The sequence below is a fragment of the Ascaphus truei genome, chromosome 3 (genome assembly GCF_040206685.1).
Source record: "Ascaphus truei isolate aAscTru1 chromosome 3, aAscTru1.hap1, whole genome shotgun sequence".
Taxonomy (NCBI): Eukaryota; Metazoa; Chordata; class Amphibia; order Anura; family Ascaphidae; genus Ascaphus; species Ascaphus truei.
Genome location: NC_134485.1, coordinates 86,639,429 through 86,655,057, shown reverse-complemented (window position 1 = coordinate 86,655,057; position 15,629 = coordinate 86,639,429).

The window sequence follows — 15,629 nt, the reverse complement described above, 5'->3', positions numbered from 1 at the left end:
CATTATTGGATTTATTCCGTTTTTGTATTTTTGCGCTTGTTTGTCTGTTTGTATAAAGTTTTCTTGACATGCATAGAACCAATAGGGGCAGGCGCCGGTAGCACCATGCTTTTCGATGTGGGGTCCGCGGGTCATGAACATGTGACGTCACATCAATGGAGGATATATATGTGTTAACTTTGACCTTTAATGTACACCGTGATAAACCGTGGCCAGCGCGAAACGCGTAGGTGCGTTTTTACCTCAGCATTGATCAAGTGTGATCTAATAAATATTTTTATGGGAGTCCCCTCTTTATCTTTTTTTTGTGCCACAGTAGGGCTCCACACCACAGTCTCTCTTCTCCTCGGATTTTGACACCAATTAATGGCTCAAATGACGTTTGTCTATTATATGGCGAGCATTATGAACGGCTGTGAATAAAGCTCTTTGTTTGTACTATAAATGTTCCTGGCGCCCATCATTATTTTATCTGCATATTCAAGCTCAGCCTGTAGGGACCCAGCACCATGAAATGGTATGAGAGACTGAGCACAGCCATGTATATCCAACTCTATATAAACTCCTTTAGAGCTGGGAAAGGAGGGTTACATACTGTATAATTTATCTTCTCATGTACTTACTCCTGACCAGACTTTTTATTCCTTGGTAAAGGTCTATTTATTTTCTACCAGTTCCAGACAAAATTCTTTTGATTTGTTTGTGGACTTAAACAGTTTAATCTGAAAGATCACTTTGAAGTGTTATTTTTTTTCCATTAATAAATTCAGGAAAGATCAGTCAAGTATATTTAATACTCAAGAACAAGAATGTGTTAGGACGTTGTCTGGCCTTTCAGCTGAATCTGATTTCATTAACAATTTAACAGATGTAAAAAATTAAATTATGAACCTTTCTTATACATATTTGGAAAATGATGATAGTCTTTCTGATGTTATGAATTCACATTTTAGACTTACAGTAAGTCACTTTTCTTCCCATCTCAATCAAAGGGAAGTTTTGTGCAGATAATTCACTTGTATTTCAGGATTTTGAGAAATGAAATGTACTGTATGCATTTTTCATATATATATATTTTTTGTAACATATTAGCCTGATATTTCAGGAGGAACTTTTTTCCACATTCAACGTTGTGGCTGATAAACCATGGTGTTTGTTGTGTCCATATACACATTTCTTGGTGTAGCCATTAGTGTCACGATCACAGCTGATTGGACTACCGAGGATCCAGACTCTTGCGTTCTTCTCAAGGATGTCTTCTTTCTACCCCCTTTGTATCTAAAGCCCTCTGGAGTCCTCTTAGTACCGGGAGAAAAAGTGTTTCTTTCGTGCGATTAAGCACAGTTTTGAAACAGGTTTGCAGGCTCACGTCGAGGCAGGGAAAAGACACGGTCTTTACCCAGGCTGTATGTATGCAGGTGACCCGATCATGCGGGACACAGGACTGAGTTACAGGAACTCAGGGAGCAGAGAGAGAGAGAGGCCCTGGGACAAAGGGCAGTTATACCCTGTCCTAATTAGCAGGATACCGGGCAGTCTCTGCAACACAACGGCTTTCACACCTGCTGAGGTTCCCAAGTCTGAAAGGTTTAATATACAGAAAGTATATGGTATAGACAGCACTATATATATATAAAGCTGAGAATTAGCATCAAAGGATAATATCCTGAAGGGGTGGTGCAAAAGGAACAAAAAACAGACCATAATCACCTTAAAAGTAACCACACAAAACACAACAAAGGTTCCCAGCACTCAATGCAATAATGAAGAATCTAGGCAAAATATATCAAGCAAAATCATATTTTACTAATGGAAAAATGCAACAATCCGAATTGTAAATAGATAGAAATAAGCACATGCATCATGCATATAAATCAGGCAATAATGAAGAAAAAATGTGTCATACTTATCTAAAAATCGAATAAATACGAATAAAAAACGAGGGGGGAGTAAGGGACAAATGGAACTACCAAAAGGAGTATGGGGGGGGAGGGGGAGGGGCGGGAAGTGAAGAAAAGGGGAGGGGGGGGGGAAGATAGGGAGAGAGGACAATGACAAATTAAATCTGGATGGCAATATTTAGGGGGGGAGCCCCTTCTTCTGGCCCATTCCCATGGAACATGCGTCAGTGGTACTTCCCTCTAATACCCTCAGTAATATACTGTAATGCTCCCTCTGTGTTATCAAAAGCCAAAAACGTTCAAAGCTCCAATTGGTCCAGTTACAAAAACTAGTAATAGTGTAGGAATCTCTCATGGAAATTCGCTCAGGAGAAAACTCCTTAAGGTGTGTAACACCCTTTCCCTATCCCTAAGGGAAATAGCGGTAATTACGGTCACTGGTGCTACCTGTTAGACTTAGAGAAGGCCTGAGCCTCTGCTCCTGGGGAGCCTGGGGTGGCTGGGTTTTCTCTTTCGTACAGCGCCTCCAACTATGAGGATCCCCTGTAGCAGGATGACTCCTCATAGGAACACATATACATTTATGGTATACCCCAATAATACAAACACAACAGGGTTACAATAACTCTTTTATTGTGTCCCACAGTAGGCCCTGGGGTAGCTAGCCCCAATAATACTGAGGATGCTTGGGCACCTATGTGTCGGGCAAACAACCCTTGCCCAATGTATGTCTGAGGGCAGCGCTACCCTTCCCCTTCCGGTGGTGCACATATACCTTCCTGGTTAAGGCCTTAACCAGGGAATACTTCCAGATGGAGGATGATCAGTGTCACGTGAGATTATGGCAGGCTGTATAAGGTCACACATAAATATATATAACAGATGATATATATTTATCACTGGGTCTGAACTGGGACAAGTCTTAGATATAATAAAGTATATTTATTCTTTTGGATAGGTGAACACACAAATAATACAGTAACAAACAAGAAGTACATTTACTTTGGGGTTGGGGAATGAGAAGTATATAGCATAGCAATTCTCTCGCAATCAGGTAGCATTCAGATAATAAATTGAAGACAAAGGATACAGGGTGGACATCAGTTTATAAACCTTTTGTGCCCTATCCTTAACCTTGAGTACCGTGGATTGGTTTTCAATTAACTCCAGCCAGTGGTTAACGTGGGAACACTTTTTGACCCATGCCCCCCGGCTAGTTGGCATATGCGCAGTAGTGCTCTGGGGTCCCATTTCTATAACCCCTCCTCTATATCAGGAATGCCAGCTAGTCTACCAAATGGAGTACCTGGCAGGAAATCCTTTGTTGTGAGGTGTGAAATGGAACACTTGAAGACTGCTCTGGTTTGAGTAGTCTCCACCCTCATGCAAACAGTGGAGGTGACAAAATCCTTTGAAACATACTCAGGCCCTAGACATTGGGTCGCCTTTTTGGCCATATGCTACCCTGGTATGCAAAGGAATTTCCTCTGAGTTTTACCCATATCTCGGAATACAGTATGTTGGATAAAACATGAACATATTAAAATATCCGGTTCCTTTGGGTCCAGCAGGTCCAAACTTCCCAGTTCTCAATGCCGGAACTGGGACACCCTATGGTCCAATTTGCAACCTGCTACGACCTGGGAAACCGGAGATACACAAATACACTTAAAACCGGTTTATATTTTAATACACAAATCTCCGCTGTAAATTAAATCACGGTTTTTCATTAAATCCCCATTGAAAACAACGGTCTTCGCCGCCATAGACTGTCAATGGCAAACCGCCACCGTTGGCGGCTATGGGAATCCCCGCCATAGACTTTCAACGGGGCGATGCCGCCGTTGAAGTCAATGGGAGTTTTCCGCCGTAGCCAGTCAATGGGGTTTGGCCGCCATTGAAGTCTATGGGAGAAATCCCAAACTTTCAAGGGGGTCCATACTTCGTCGGGTTGGTCCAAGAGGGTCAAGGATGGTTCTGCAGCGATGCCGGAGCAGTGGCTACAGATACCCCAAACCCTGACTCTCTGGACCCTCTGGAACCGGAGCTATGGAATACCAAATTTCTGCATTTGACACTTTTCCTGAGCTGTTTCTGCCGCCGCCATTGGAACCTATGGTGCAGCCCGCTCTTCTCGGTTCAACCCTTATCGGGGGTCCAGGATACGGGGACCCGGTTGTGGTCGAGTGGGGGGAGGTCTAGGAACTAGGGACAGAAATAATTTTATTCCTAGGGGCCCTAGAACTGTTTATTCCCACGCCACTTGTCGTTGAACTTGACTTGTAAGTGATCAAAGCTCTCCTATTGAAAATGTATCCGCTTTGCGGTTAAGTGGTTTGGACGGCAGCCAACTCGTTCCTGGAAAGCTCTCAAGAGGATTTCTCCATTGAAGTCAATGAGCCCATTGACTTTCAATGGGAAACCGCCGCTCTCCCTCTCGGACGCCATCTGCTGGTCTTCTCCGGAACAGGGCTCCACAGCAAGATTCACCATTAGACAGCATTGAGCCCTAATGGCGGCCTATGGGAACCTGCAAAATGGTGCCTGAAAAGGTGGGAAAGTTACACAAAGGGCTATAATCACTATACAACTATTAACCCTTGTGCTCCCGGATGGATCCCAGTGTTTGTGTGCTGCAGACCAGATGTTACAATAAAACAGGGGAAACAGGGAGATACACATTTACATGTCATTACAGGGTTTAAATCACCGTTCTGGGTCTTAGCCCAGTTAACCCTTTGTCTCCTGGGTGAGGTCAGGGGATGGCCAAATGGGGTGAAACCCCTTTAATCCCGGGCCACCCCCATTCTCCCTCTACAATCAGCAGCAGGGTCCCACGCCGCAGGGTCTCCGACAACAGCTCCTCACGCCTCACATCTGGCTGCTGCACGGTTACACCTCCCGCCATAGGAACTCCTCTCCTGGCTCTGGCCCTGCTCCGCTGCTACCGCTCACTAACGGGAGATCCCTATCTGTGTGGCCGGCCTTACACACTCCACTAAGGTGAAGGAACTGCCTGGGGCCTAGGGTAGTATTTCTGGCCTAGTCCAGGAGATTGACTAGCTCCCTGGACACTACCTTCCTCTCTGCAGGGTCCGGATCAACTGGCCATGCCGTCCCCAGTCCCCGGAAGAAGTCCTGCTTAGACAGGACCTCCTCTTACGGCGGCGCAAACCCCAAGATGGCCCCCGAACCACACTCAGTTCTGGTCTATAGGGCTGTGCCAACCACAACATGGCTGACGCAACTCTACTACTCTCCCGAGCAACAGAGTTAATCTCACCCCAGGTGGTAAGAAGGGGGAACCCTGCTACAGGTGCATAAAACGTATATTAGTATCTAGTAATCTCCAACGGGAGTGATATCAGTAATCTCCAACGGGAACACGTTCAATCTGAAGGGAAGAATGCCTGTCCGACTATGATCGAGGGTGCCATCTTAAGCGATCAGATCCTGTGATGTCATCTGGGCAGCATTGTCCAACCTGGTACGGTGCTTCACGAGGTCCGGGGGCGCATGTGCTCCTAACATCTGTAGACATAGAGGAGTTCCTGATGCATCTCCGTCACCATGGTGATATACCCTGAAATAGCGAAGCATATGTAGCCCCCTGTAAACAGCACAGGCTATACCTATCTTCCTCCTACTGTGGTAAGTCCTGTTAAGGGCAGGCACTAGTAGTCATCATGGGTTTTCCCCCTTCCAAGCCCTGCCCTGAGTGGTAGATGCATGCCCCTGACTCTGCTGCAGGTGACTCCCAGTGCGGCGGAAATCGAGACCGAGACGACCCTAGAGGAGACCGATATCATCAAACAGCAGCGGAGCGGTAAGGAGACTCCATCACCCCCTTACTCCCGCCAGACGAAGACCGCAAACACGGAGGACGAGAAGGAGAGGCTTGAGGCCTACTTGTCCGGCCGTGCACCGGATGCTCCGCCACCGCCCATGCCGGTCCTCGACGCACTTCCGGTGTGTGACCACGGAGCGTATGGAGATTCGGCGGGCACCCCTGATGACGTCGTTTCCGGTTCCACCGGAAATAGAAGGCCGGGAGGGTTGTTCTCCTCACGAAGCATAGATACGGCCCTTGCCCTGGCTACCCTACAGAGTCGAGGCCCCTCCAGGGAAGCCAGAAGCATGGCAGAGAGCGCGTCTAAGAAAGCGTCCATTGGTCGCGGGATTACCTGCTTGCTGGACATTGAGTTGGACATTCCCCCAGCCCCAGCCCATAGCTCCATTGCCCCGGCCACTGCCCCTGCCCCGTCACGAGTGGTGCCACCGGGACCTACCAGGGATAAGTTATGTAAATACCACAAATACTCCAAGGACTTGCGGGATTGGGAATTGAGTGATGAGGGGTCTGATGGGGAGATACCGTATTCAAGTGTTATACCTGTGCCTAACCCTGTGCCGTTTTCTCCTGCAGCTAGAGGGAGGGCCCGTGGGTCCCACACTCCAGTAGAGGCTGGGCCTACCAGCAAAGTGGTTCATAAGATGAACCCTACCAGGTACTTTAATGCCAAAGGGAGGAGAGATTGCTCACGATCTACTGATGCGGGTACGTCCGGTGTATCATCTCCGGTAGAGTCAGAGGTAGAACGCACTAGTCATTCCACAAAGTACGAGCACCGTGATAAGTGGTGGGCACCCCTATTCACCGGATACCACGAGGGGATGGACCATACGTGGTTCCTATTAATTAAGAATAATATTGTTGACCATTGGTGGGCGGCTGGTTCTTTCACTCAACAAGAGGTGGAGGATGAATTAGATCATAGGTACCGGGAGATAGAGCAGAAACTTGTTGTACCCCTAGGCCCCAGTATCTTATATGATGAAGTAGCTCCGGAAGAGCCTGTGTTTTGGATGCTGCCAAGCAGGGCGGGTAACAGAAAGCTCACCAAACTAAGTCGCGCTGACCGGGCCATAGTGGCTAGATACCGGCAGTCGCATGGGTATGAGTACCCTTATGTGCCTGAGCCCATCATGAGGGAGATAGAAGAGAATCGGGATAGCTGGCTCAGGGAGGCTGTGCAGGAGTATCTTCGGACCAAGTTCGGTCAGGGAGGATATCATAATGAGGATAAAATAAGCGAATTGGTCCGCATATGGAGCATAGGTAGATGTATCTACATGCATGGTGTACGCTATCGGCCTGAGCATGGGTCGGTCCAATCTTTCGCTGTGACCATCACGGAGCATAATGGGCGGAGAGTAAGAAAGCCTGATCCAAAGCATTATCTGTAGGGGTTCTCCATGTTGTTATCGAACTACCTCATATGCAATGTATGATGACAATGTCTTATGTGTGCTGTTTCCCAGGTTGTTCGCCGCAGGATGGTGCTGCTAAACCTAGGTCCAAGTGGGGACCATTGGATTCCACCATAGGGAGAGTGTAGCCCCCTGTAAACAGCACGGGCTATACCTATCTTCCTCCTACTGTGGTAAGTCCTGTTAAGGGCAGGTACCAGTAGTCATCATGGGTTTTCCCCCTTCCAAGCCCTGCCCTGAGTGGTAGATGCAGGCCCCTGACTCTGCTGCAGGCATGAGACAGAGGGGAGGTTCTGCTGACATCATGAGGGGTGGGGCTGACTCTATTTAGCAGCCAGCTCCTGTAAGTGACTGTCTGTTCTGTCCGAGGAGTTGGAGGAGACAGTGCGGTCTCACCTGTGCAGTTCGTACGGGAGCAGAGAGAGGAGAGGAGAGACTCAGCCACTTTGAGTAGAGCTGATAGTACCATAGACCCGGTGGACCAATGCCCCTCACCCCATGTCTGGGGTGATGGGGAGAATCCATTCCCCACCCAGAGAATAACCTCTGAGGTGGGCAGCGGGGTATTGACGCCCCAGCCCAGACCATCCTGTCGGAGGAGAGACTTGGAGGGAAGGAGAGGAGGAAAGACCTGTAAAGGGAGGAGAGTGGAGTGCTAAGCAGGACATTGCTGTTGTTGTTGTGGCTGCTGGTCGCCACTACATTTGGAGTCGCTGATCTGACAAATAAAGAGACAATACTTTTATACAAAGACTGTTGTGTGAGTCAGGAGCATTCAACCCTGGACCAGGGTGGTTCTTCTATACAGGTCCTATCGCATATCCCTGGGAGTATAGAGGATGGAGGCGCTGCACTACCACTAAAGCATGGAGGCTACCACCCCAGAAGCCTGGTCCTGTCTCCCCAATAACAACGCGGGAAGCTCAGGCCCTCCTGTTCCACGCAGGTATGCACCACCACTATGCATGTAATCTGCCCTCACGCACCCTAGACACCACAGATGAGTCTGAGGAGGGGGGGAACAAGGGTTACACATAGAACCACAGAGAAATAAAAAACAAATGAAAGAACAACCAGTTGTAGAGCGGCACACAGTAAAACATCTAGACCATACCCAACAGTGCTACATCAATGGAATATATACAATATTGAAATATCAATACTATGAGTATTCCATAGTGAACTTCACTCACAGGGAAATGGAAATGTGAACATACAGTTCAATTCTACTGCAAATACAAGACTACCCTTATGTGTAGGAACGATAGCATCTAGATATGATATCTGTAGATCCAGATATAAGGATCAAGCTAGACATCCCCAAATTGAGCGATTTAAATAGGGAGGCTGAGTCACATGAGTCCCAATGAGAGACTAACATACAGTAGATGGTTGCGGTACTCAGACAGACTGATCAAAAAATAGACAATATCCAAATTGAGGCCGAATCAAAGGTATAGCTAATGAAGGGCTGGATAGAGGTGAGATACGACCACTGCGACCAAGGACGGATCATTAGTACAATATGAAATGAATGACCGGATGAGACAGGCCGGGGGGCACTCCTGTCTATAAGGAGAGCAACGGCACAACAAACAGATACAGTGACAATGGCGATTTGAGGAGAGAAGTAGAAATAAACTGATCTACACCAATGGTCAAGAGACAAGGGCCTTCGACCACACACACATGACGCCTGTTTAAGGGATAACAACAGAAGCAATAAAGCTCAGGCCCATGCAGTAGAGATCCGTCAATTGGCTAGACCTCCCTGCGAGAAGCAACAGCTCAGGTAAAGCTTTTTGTTAATCCCACCTGGCATCAGAGTACCTAGCACCCGGATCCATTTGGATTCCTTCTGTAAAAGTCTCTTAACCAAATTACCGTACTGGCCCGAATATAGTGCAAGGTTTTTTGCCGAAAATTGACCTGCCAAAACCTGTACAGCCTAGCATTTAATATGGGGGGAAAATCCAAGATGGCCACTGGCGCTCCCGGTAGTCCCGCACAGCGCCAGCGCCGAACACTGACCTGAGGAGGATCTGAGAGCCGCAGCCTCAGGGAACCCCCTGACAGGAATCCGGTCCCAGTGCTGTGGGAGGCTGACAACCACGGACCTCTGGAGCTGCAGCGGAGGGCCCACAGGTAAGGAGAGGCGGCCCTTTAGTCCCTGCGCTTCACTGCAGAATCGGCCCCCCTCCTCCCTCTTGCTCATCAGCTGTTCAGCTGATCTTTGCCTGTTATTCTATTTCCTACAGCTATGAATTTCCTATCTGGTTTTTTCTTTTCTTTTATACAATATTTTGTTGCAAAACTATAGGGGTTGTATAATGTGCGAAGTCGCCCTATATTCGGACCAATACGGTACCACCATGCCAGCTTCTCTCTACCCCATCTATCACTTGGTACCATAGTTGGCTCTCATTGTGTCCACTGGGGCCTCCATGTCCCACCTACGATGGCAGCCATGTTCTGTCTAATCTGGTCCTTTACACTTTGTGTGGTTTCCCCCTCATATCCCAACCCACAGGGGCATTTGATAAAATACACGACATTGCGGGGAAGACCTGCTACGGTCATGCCTTGTAAGTGGCAGCAGGCTTAAGACGCCTGGGGTTAAATTAAATGACCCTTATTACAAGAGATATATAGGTATTGCACTGTGTATTTTTGTCACATTGGAAGTAGCTTTGGGCATTTTTGTTTTTTGGGGAAGACAAGTGTAGACATGTTTTATGAAGATTTTTTTTTTACCAGACTGTGGATGAAAAGATTGGTTACCCTCCTGAACTACCAGTTGATAATTTATGAAACACACAATCCCTGCATTCTCTAACCCCAACACCCACCACATCATATATATATTTGTGTCAAAAGGCGTGCTATTGGGTGTGACCAAATGTATACAATAAAAGACAAAACATTTTTGTCTTTTGTTCAATACAGTTTTTCAACATCATTATCTCTGGTGGCTGGGCAACTCTCCAGAGAAAAAGAGATTTTATGCCCAGTCGTCAGAATTAGTAACAGGATTTTGTCTATTAAACCTTTGTGTATTTTCAGTATTGAATGATCTTCTGAATTACAAATTCTTTACGCACTTTAAGAACTGGTGGAGGTTTTATTTCCGTTTTATTGTTCACTTATTCTATTTATTGCACATTTTTTGTTTCCTTTTCTTGATCACGTTTGGGAGCGTGTCCTGTCTCCTTTTTTGGTGTCTGAACATTCTAAAGCTGTTCTGAACGTTCTAAAGGATTGTTCTGAATTGTTTAAAGAGCTGTTTTGGAGGATTTTGAAGGATGGTTGTGAACTTTCTAAAGCAGGGGTGCGCAAACTTTTTGCACTGTGCCCCACTGCCTGCTCTCTCCCACTGCTCGCGCCCCCATAACTAGTCTGAAGCATCAAATTACGCCGTGGGGTCATGTGACATCACGTCACGTGACCCGCTGTGCCATTTGACGCTGCGTTGCCATTGCGACGCGTCGCCCAAGCCAACTGAGTCACGGTAAGGGAAGTTACAGAGGTCTCGCACAGTCCCCCGGCATTTAATTTAAATGCCTTGGGGAAGAGTGCGGGGTCTCTGCAACCACCGCGCCCCCCCCCAAAAAAAATCTTGCGCCCCCCAGTTTGTGCACCCCTGTTGTAAAGGATTTTTCTGAACTAGAGATATGCATATTTTGCACTTACGGTAATTTCACCACTCAGGCGAAATTTGCCTTTTTTGGGCAAAACATTTACCAAAAACAGCCAGCTTCACAAAAAATTAAGCAAGCATTACAAATGAATGTGCAGGGTCATGCGGCCCGTTGTATACTACCATTTAATGCAATTTTTGAGAAATCTTGGGCGAAATTGACGCAATTCCTGTGAAATTTGGCGAAATTCTGGCAATGTGAAAAAACTGTGTAAACGTTTGCAAACCAATCTTAAACTCTATTCGGAATATTCTGAAGCGCTGCTCTGAACACTCTAATGGGTTGTTCTGAACATTCTAAAGACCGGTTCTGAACATTCTAAAGCAGGGAATCACAAAGCTACAGGTACGTTGGTCATGGTGGAATCAGGCCTGCATATTGGTGGGTCCAAGCACTTTCTAAAACATCCTTTTGGCAAATGTTTCTTTCATGCCTTTCTTCCTAGAGAGGTCCATAAATCAGAGGGGCAACGTTGTAGGGTCCATGCATGTCTTACCTCTGGCAGTGAAGATGTTAGTGCTGAACCACTGTTCTCAATTGCTTGAGACTTTCTCAGGTTCGGACTTGGCTGCTTCTCTGGTTTCATCAAATTGTGTTGCTTACTTTCTGAGATACACTATCATACAAAAATGCTGTTTCTCATACATTTCAGATAGTTTTGAGGGCAGAAGGATAAATCAAAAATAAGTATGTATTTTAACTCAATCTAGCTGACAGATGGAGATAATTTGAGGTAAATGTTTCAGCAAATTGGGCGGTTTCTTGGACCATCTTTGAAATATTTCAGAGCACAATTTGCCTTCTACGGATTTAGGGAATGTTTATAAACGGCCAGACTTCAGGGTTAATGCTGTCTGCTTAGATATCATGTTTACCTGTCTTATCTTTGGAGAATATAGAAATCACTGTAACCTTGTGTAGGGGTTATCAACACATACAGTTCTGAAGGGATTACCAAACTAAATGAAGCATTAAGTCATGTAAACAGATTGAATATCACATAATGACATTTAAGCAGTTACCCTCTCTGCTTGCTGAAAAAAACCCCATATGCATATATTTATATTTCTCATTCCACCACTGTGATGCTCATCTGTTGCCATTGACGTCCATCTCAAGATTCTGTTGTCGCACTCCATGGATATAACTTTTGTAAAAGAAAATCCTAATAGGGAATTTAAAATGGCCGCTGTCGTTCACATTAGGCAAACATGGTAACCTGGAAAGCAGATCGAAAACGCCAATTTGAATGGGATTATTTTTTTGAAAATTCTGGTGCGGTTTCCTTGCCCCAGTATTGCTCACGTTTTGCAGCCTTTGTAGATCACTAGCTAAAGCCCCTCATTGTCTAATAAAAGATATGCCTACAGTATATGGAGTGTATTCATGTCTCTCAGTTCAGAGAAACAGAAGTGTTAGAACAAGAGGTGGGAGAGTGGGAGCATCAGCAGGGGTGTAGCTATAGCCCGGATAGCCTGGGCAAAGCCCGGGGGCCCACGCTCTTGGGGGGGCCTGCTATCCCCCCCCCCTATAAATGGCAGGTGGGGGGAGATGGTATGCGGCGGTGGCCTGACATGGGGGGACAGTCAGGGCTGCTGTCCCTGGCCGGGTGTGTGGGAGAAAAGAGAGAGAGAGAGAGACATGAGGGGGAGGAAAAGAGAGAGAGAAACACAAACAAGGGGGAGAAAAGAGAGAGATATGATGGGGGAATGAGAGACAGACATGAGTAGGGGAAAAGAGAGAGAGACATGGGGGGAGAAAAAGAGAGAGAGAGAGACATGAGGGGGAATAGAGAGACATGAGGGGGAGAAAAGAGAGAGACATGAGGGGAGGAAAGAGAGACAAACATGAGGCGGAGAAAAGAGTGAAAGACATGTGGGGGAGAAAAGAGAGAGACATGAGGGGAGAGAAAAGAGAGAGAGAGAGACACATGAGGGAAGAAAAGAGAGATAGAGACATGAGGGTTTGAAAGAGAGACAGACATGAGGGGGAGAAAAAGAGAGAGAGACATGAGGGGAAAAGAGACATACAGCACATGAGGGGGAGAAAAGAGACACATGAGGGGGGCAAAGAGAGACAGACATGAGGGGGAGAAAAGAAAGAGACATGAGGGGAGAAAATAGAGAGAGACATGAGGGGGAGTAAAGAGAGACACATGAGGGGGGAAAAGAGAGACACGAGGGGAGAAAAGAGAGAGAGACATATGGGGAGAAAATAGAGACAATCATGAGGGGGAGAAAAGAGAGACAGACATGAGTGGAAGAAGAGAGAGAGTCATGAGGGGGTGAAAAGAGAGAGAGAGAGTCATGAGGGGGAAAGGGGAAGGAAAAGAGAAACAAATACTGGGAAAAGAAACCTCAGGTTTTTAGAGGGAGGATGACATGAAGGGGAAAATATATGGGGGGGGGGGGGTTAAGTAAAGAGAATGGCATGTGTGAGAAAAGAGAAGAGGGGGGAAAAAGACATGAGGGGCAATAAGATAAATACATGAGGGGAGAACAGAGAGAATTAGATGAGTAGTGTAAGAAGAGAAAGACATGGTGAGGGGGGAGAGAGAGAGGCATGCTAGAGAGGAGGGAGAGACATGCTGGGGGGAGAGGAGAGACATGCTGGGGGGAGAGGAGAGACATGCTGGGTCGGAGGGAGAGGAGAGTGAGACATGATGCAGGGGAGGTGGAGAGAGACATGATGGAAAGAGAGGAGAGGGAGATTCTGTGTGGGGAGGAGCGAGAAAGACACATGTATGCGGATGACACAATCTTATACAGTATTCACACAGCCCTGCCCTCTCCAACCTTGGATACGTACTTCAATCTGACTTTTTGAGACTTGAAAATTGGATTTCCCAAAACAAACTGTTTTTAAACACTGACTGGCTGTAACAATGGTATTTGGGACCAAGGCTACATTTTTTAAAGCTTCCAATTAATGAGCTCTAGATCAGTACCAACGCTAATACCACCCTAGCCCTTGTACTAGTTTAAATACTTGGGCATATGGTTTGACACCCATTTAACATTTGGGTTGCACATTGGTACCCTGACATCCAAAATTTATGCCAAACTAGGTGTACTTTATAGGAACAAATCCTCCCTAAGTCTGCTGTTCAGAAAACGTATCGCACAGCAGATGCTAATGCCAATTATAGACTATGGGACATAGTATACGGCTCGGCACCCCAAACCCACCTTAGCAAACTTGACACCCTCTACAATTCAATTTGTCGTTTTGTTCTCCAATTCAACTGCAACACACATCACTGTGAAATGCTCAAAGAACTAGATTGGTCATCACTTGAGTCTAGGCGCAAAGTTAATCTTTCCTGTCTTGCCTTCAAATACTTTCTGGGAAAGTTACCCGTCTATCTGAACAAGCTCCTCACCCCTACCACATGCAGGACTTATCATCTGAGTTCTGACTCCAAAAGACTGTTCATCGTCCCAAGGCTCAACTAAGTATCTGGCCGCTCCTCCTTCTCTTACCGTGCACCCCAAAACTGGAACAATCTGCAGGAAACTCCCACAGCCGCCACCAGTCTAAGTTCTTTCAAAACTAAAGCTGTCACATTTTAATCTGGTCTATAACTGTTACATACGCCCATAACATATATTATCTCTTATTGTGCATGCAATAGTGATGTCAGTGACGTCACTGACACGCATCGTGCGCCAGGACACCAACAACATCGCCCAACGAGATGACGCCACACCACCGTCCGGCAATGGCAGGAAATGTAAAAATTATAAGTATAAATGGAAGGAAAGGAGGAAAGAGATACCAAAACCCATGAAGAAGCTCCAGTTTCGAGCGAAACGCTTAGGGTGGACTGCACATACCTGAAAGGGACTATCAGGCTCCTGGTGAACTTTGGTGACATCCTGCTAAGGAATAAATTCCTTCTTCCAGTGAACCTCCACTGTGGACGGCCGCCACGGGTGAATACCAGAGAAGGAGGGAGTGCTGCTTGTTGCCACTGTCTGACCCGGGGTGGTCCCAATGCTTGAATCCATTTTTTGTGTGTGAGTGTAACTTTTTACATTTATTCCTTTGTTATAAAGCATTATTGCACTATCTCTATGTCCCCCATTTTCCGCATATGGCACCCTCCTTCTCCCATCCTCCTGCATGACTGTATGCTGACGAGCAACCCCATTGAAACCTGTATCTAAGGTGGTCACTCCAGACAACTAAAAGCCTTGATTACTCATGGGAAACGTGAGAGAGATTGCTATTTATTTATCCATACTATTTTTTATCAGAAACTCCCTTTTTTGTATATCCCTGGATGTGAGTGCGCACTTGATTTCCTGCCTGCTCACTTAATGTAACCATATATCATATATCACAACTCTGTGCCCAGGACATACTTGAAAACAAGAGGTAACTCTCAATGTATTACTTCCTGGTAAAACATTTTCTAAATAAATAACATTCATGGGGGGGGGGGGCAGAGGAAAGAGACATGCAAGGGGGAGAGGAGAAAGACATGCGGGGGGGAGAGAGATGGGGAGAGGAGAGAGACCTGCTGGGGGGAGAGGAGAGAAATGTGCTGTGGGGGTGGCGGGGGGAGAGGAGAGAGACATGAGGGGGGAAAGAAAAGAAATGCATGAGAGGAGGGGAGAAACAAGACACAGAAGGGTAGGGTATGACATGAGAGGTGTGAGAGAAAGACACTAGGGGGAGGGGGAACTAAGAGACATGATGGAGCAAAGCAGACCGAATGCAATTATGTCGTCAGATTTGCAGGGACCCCATTATT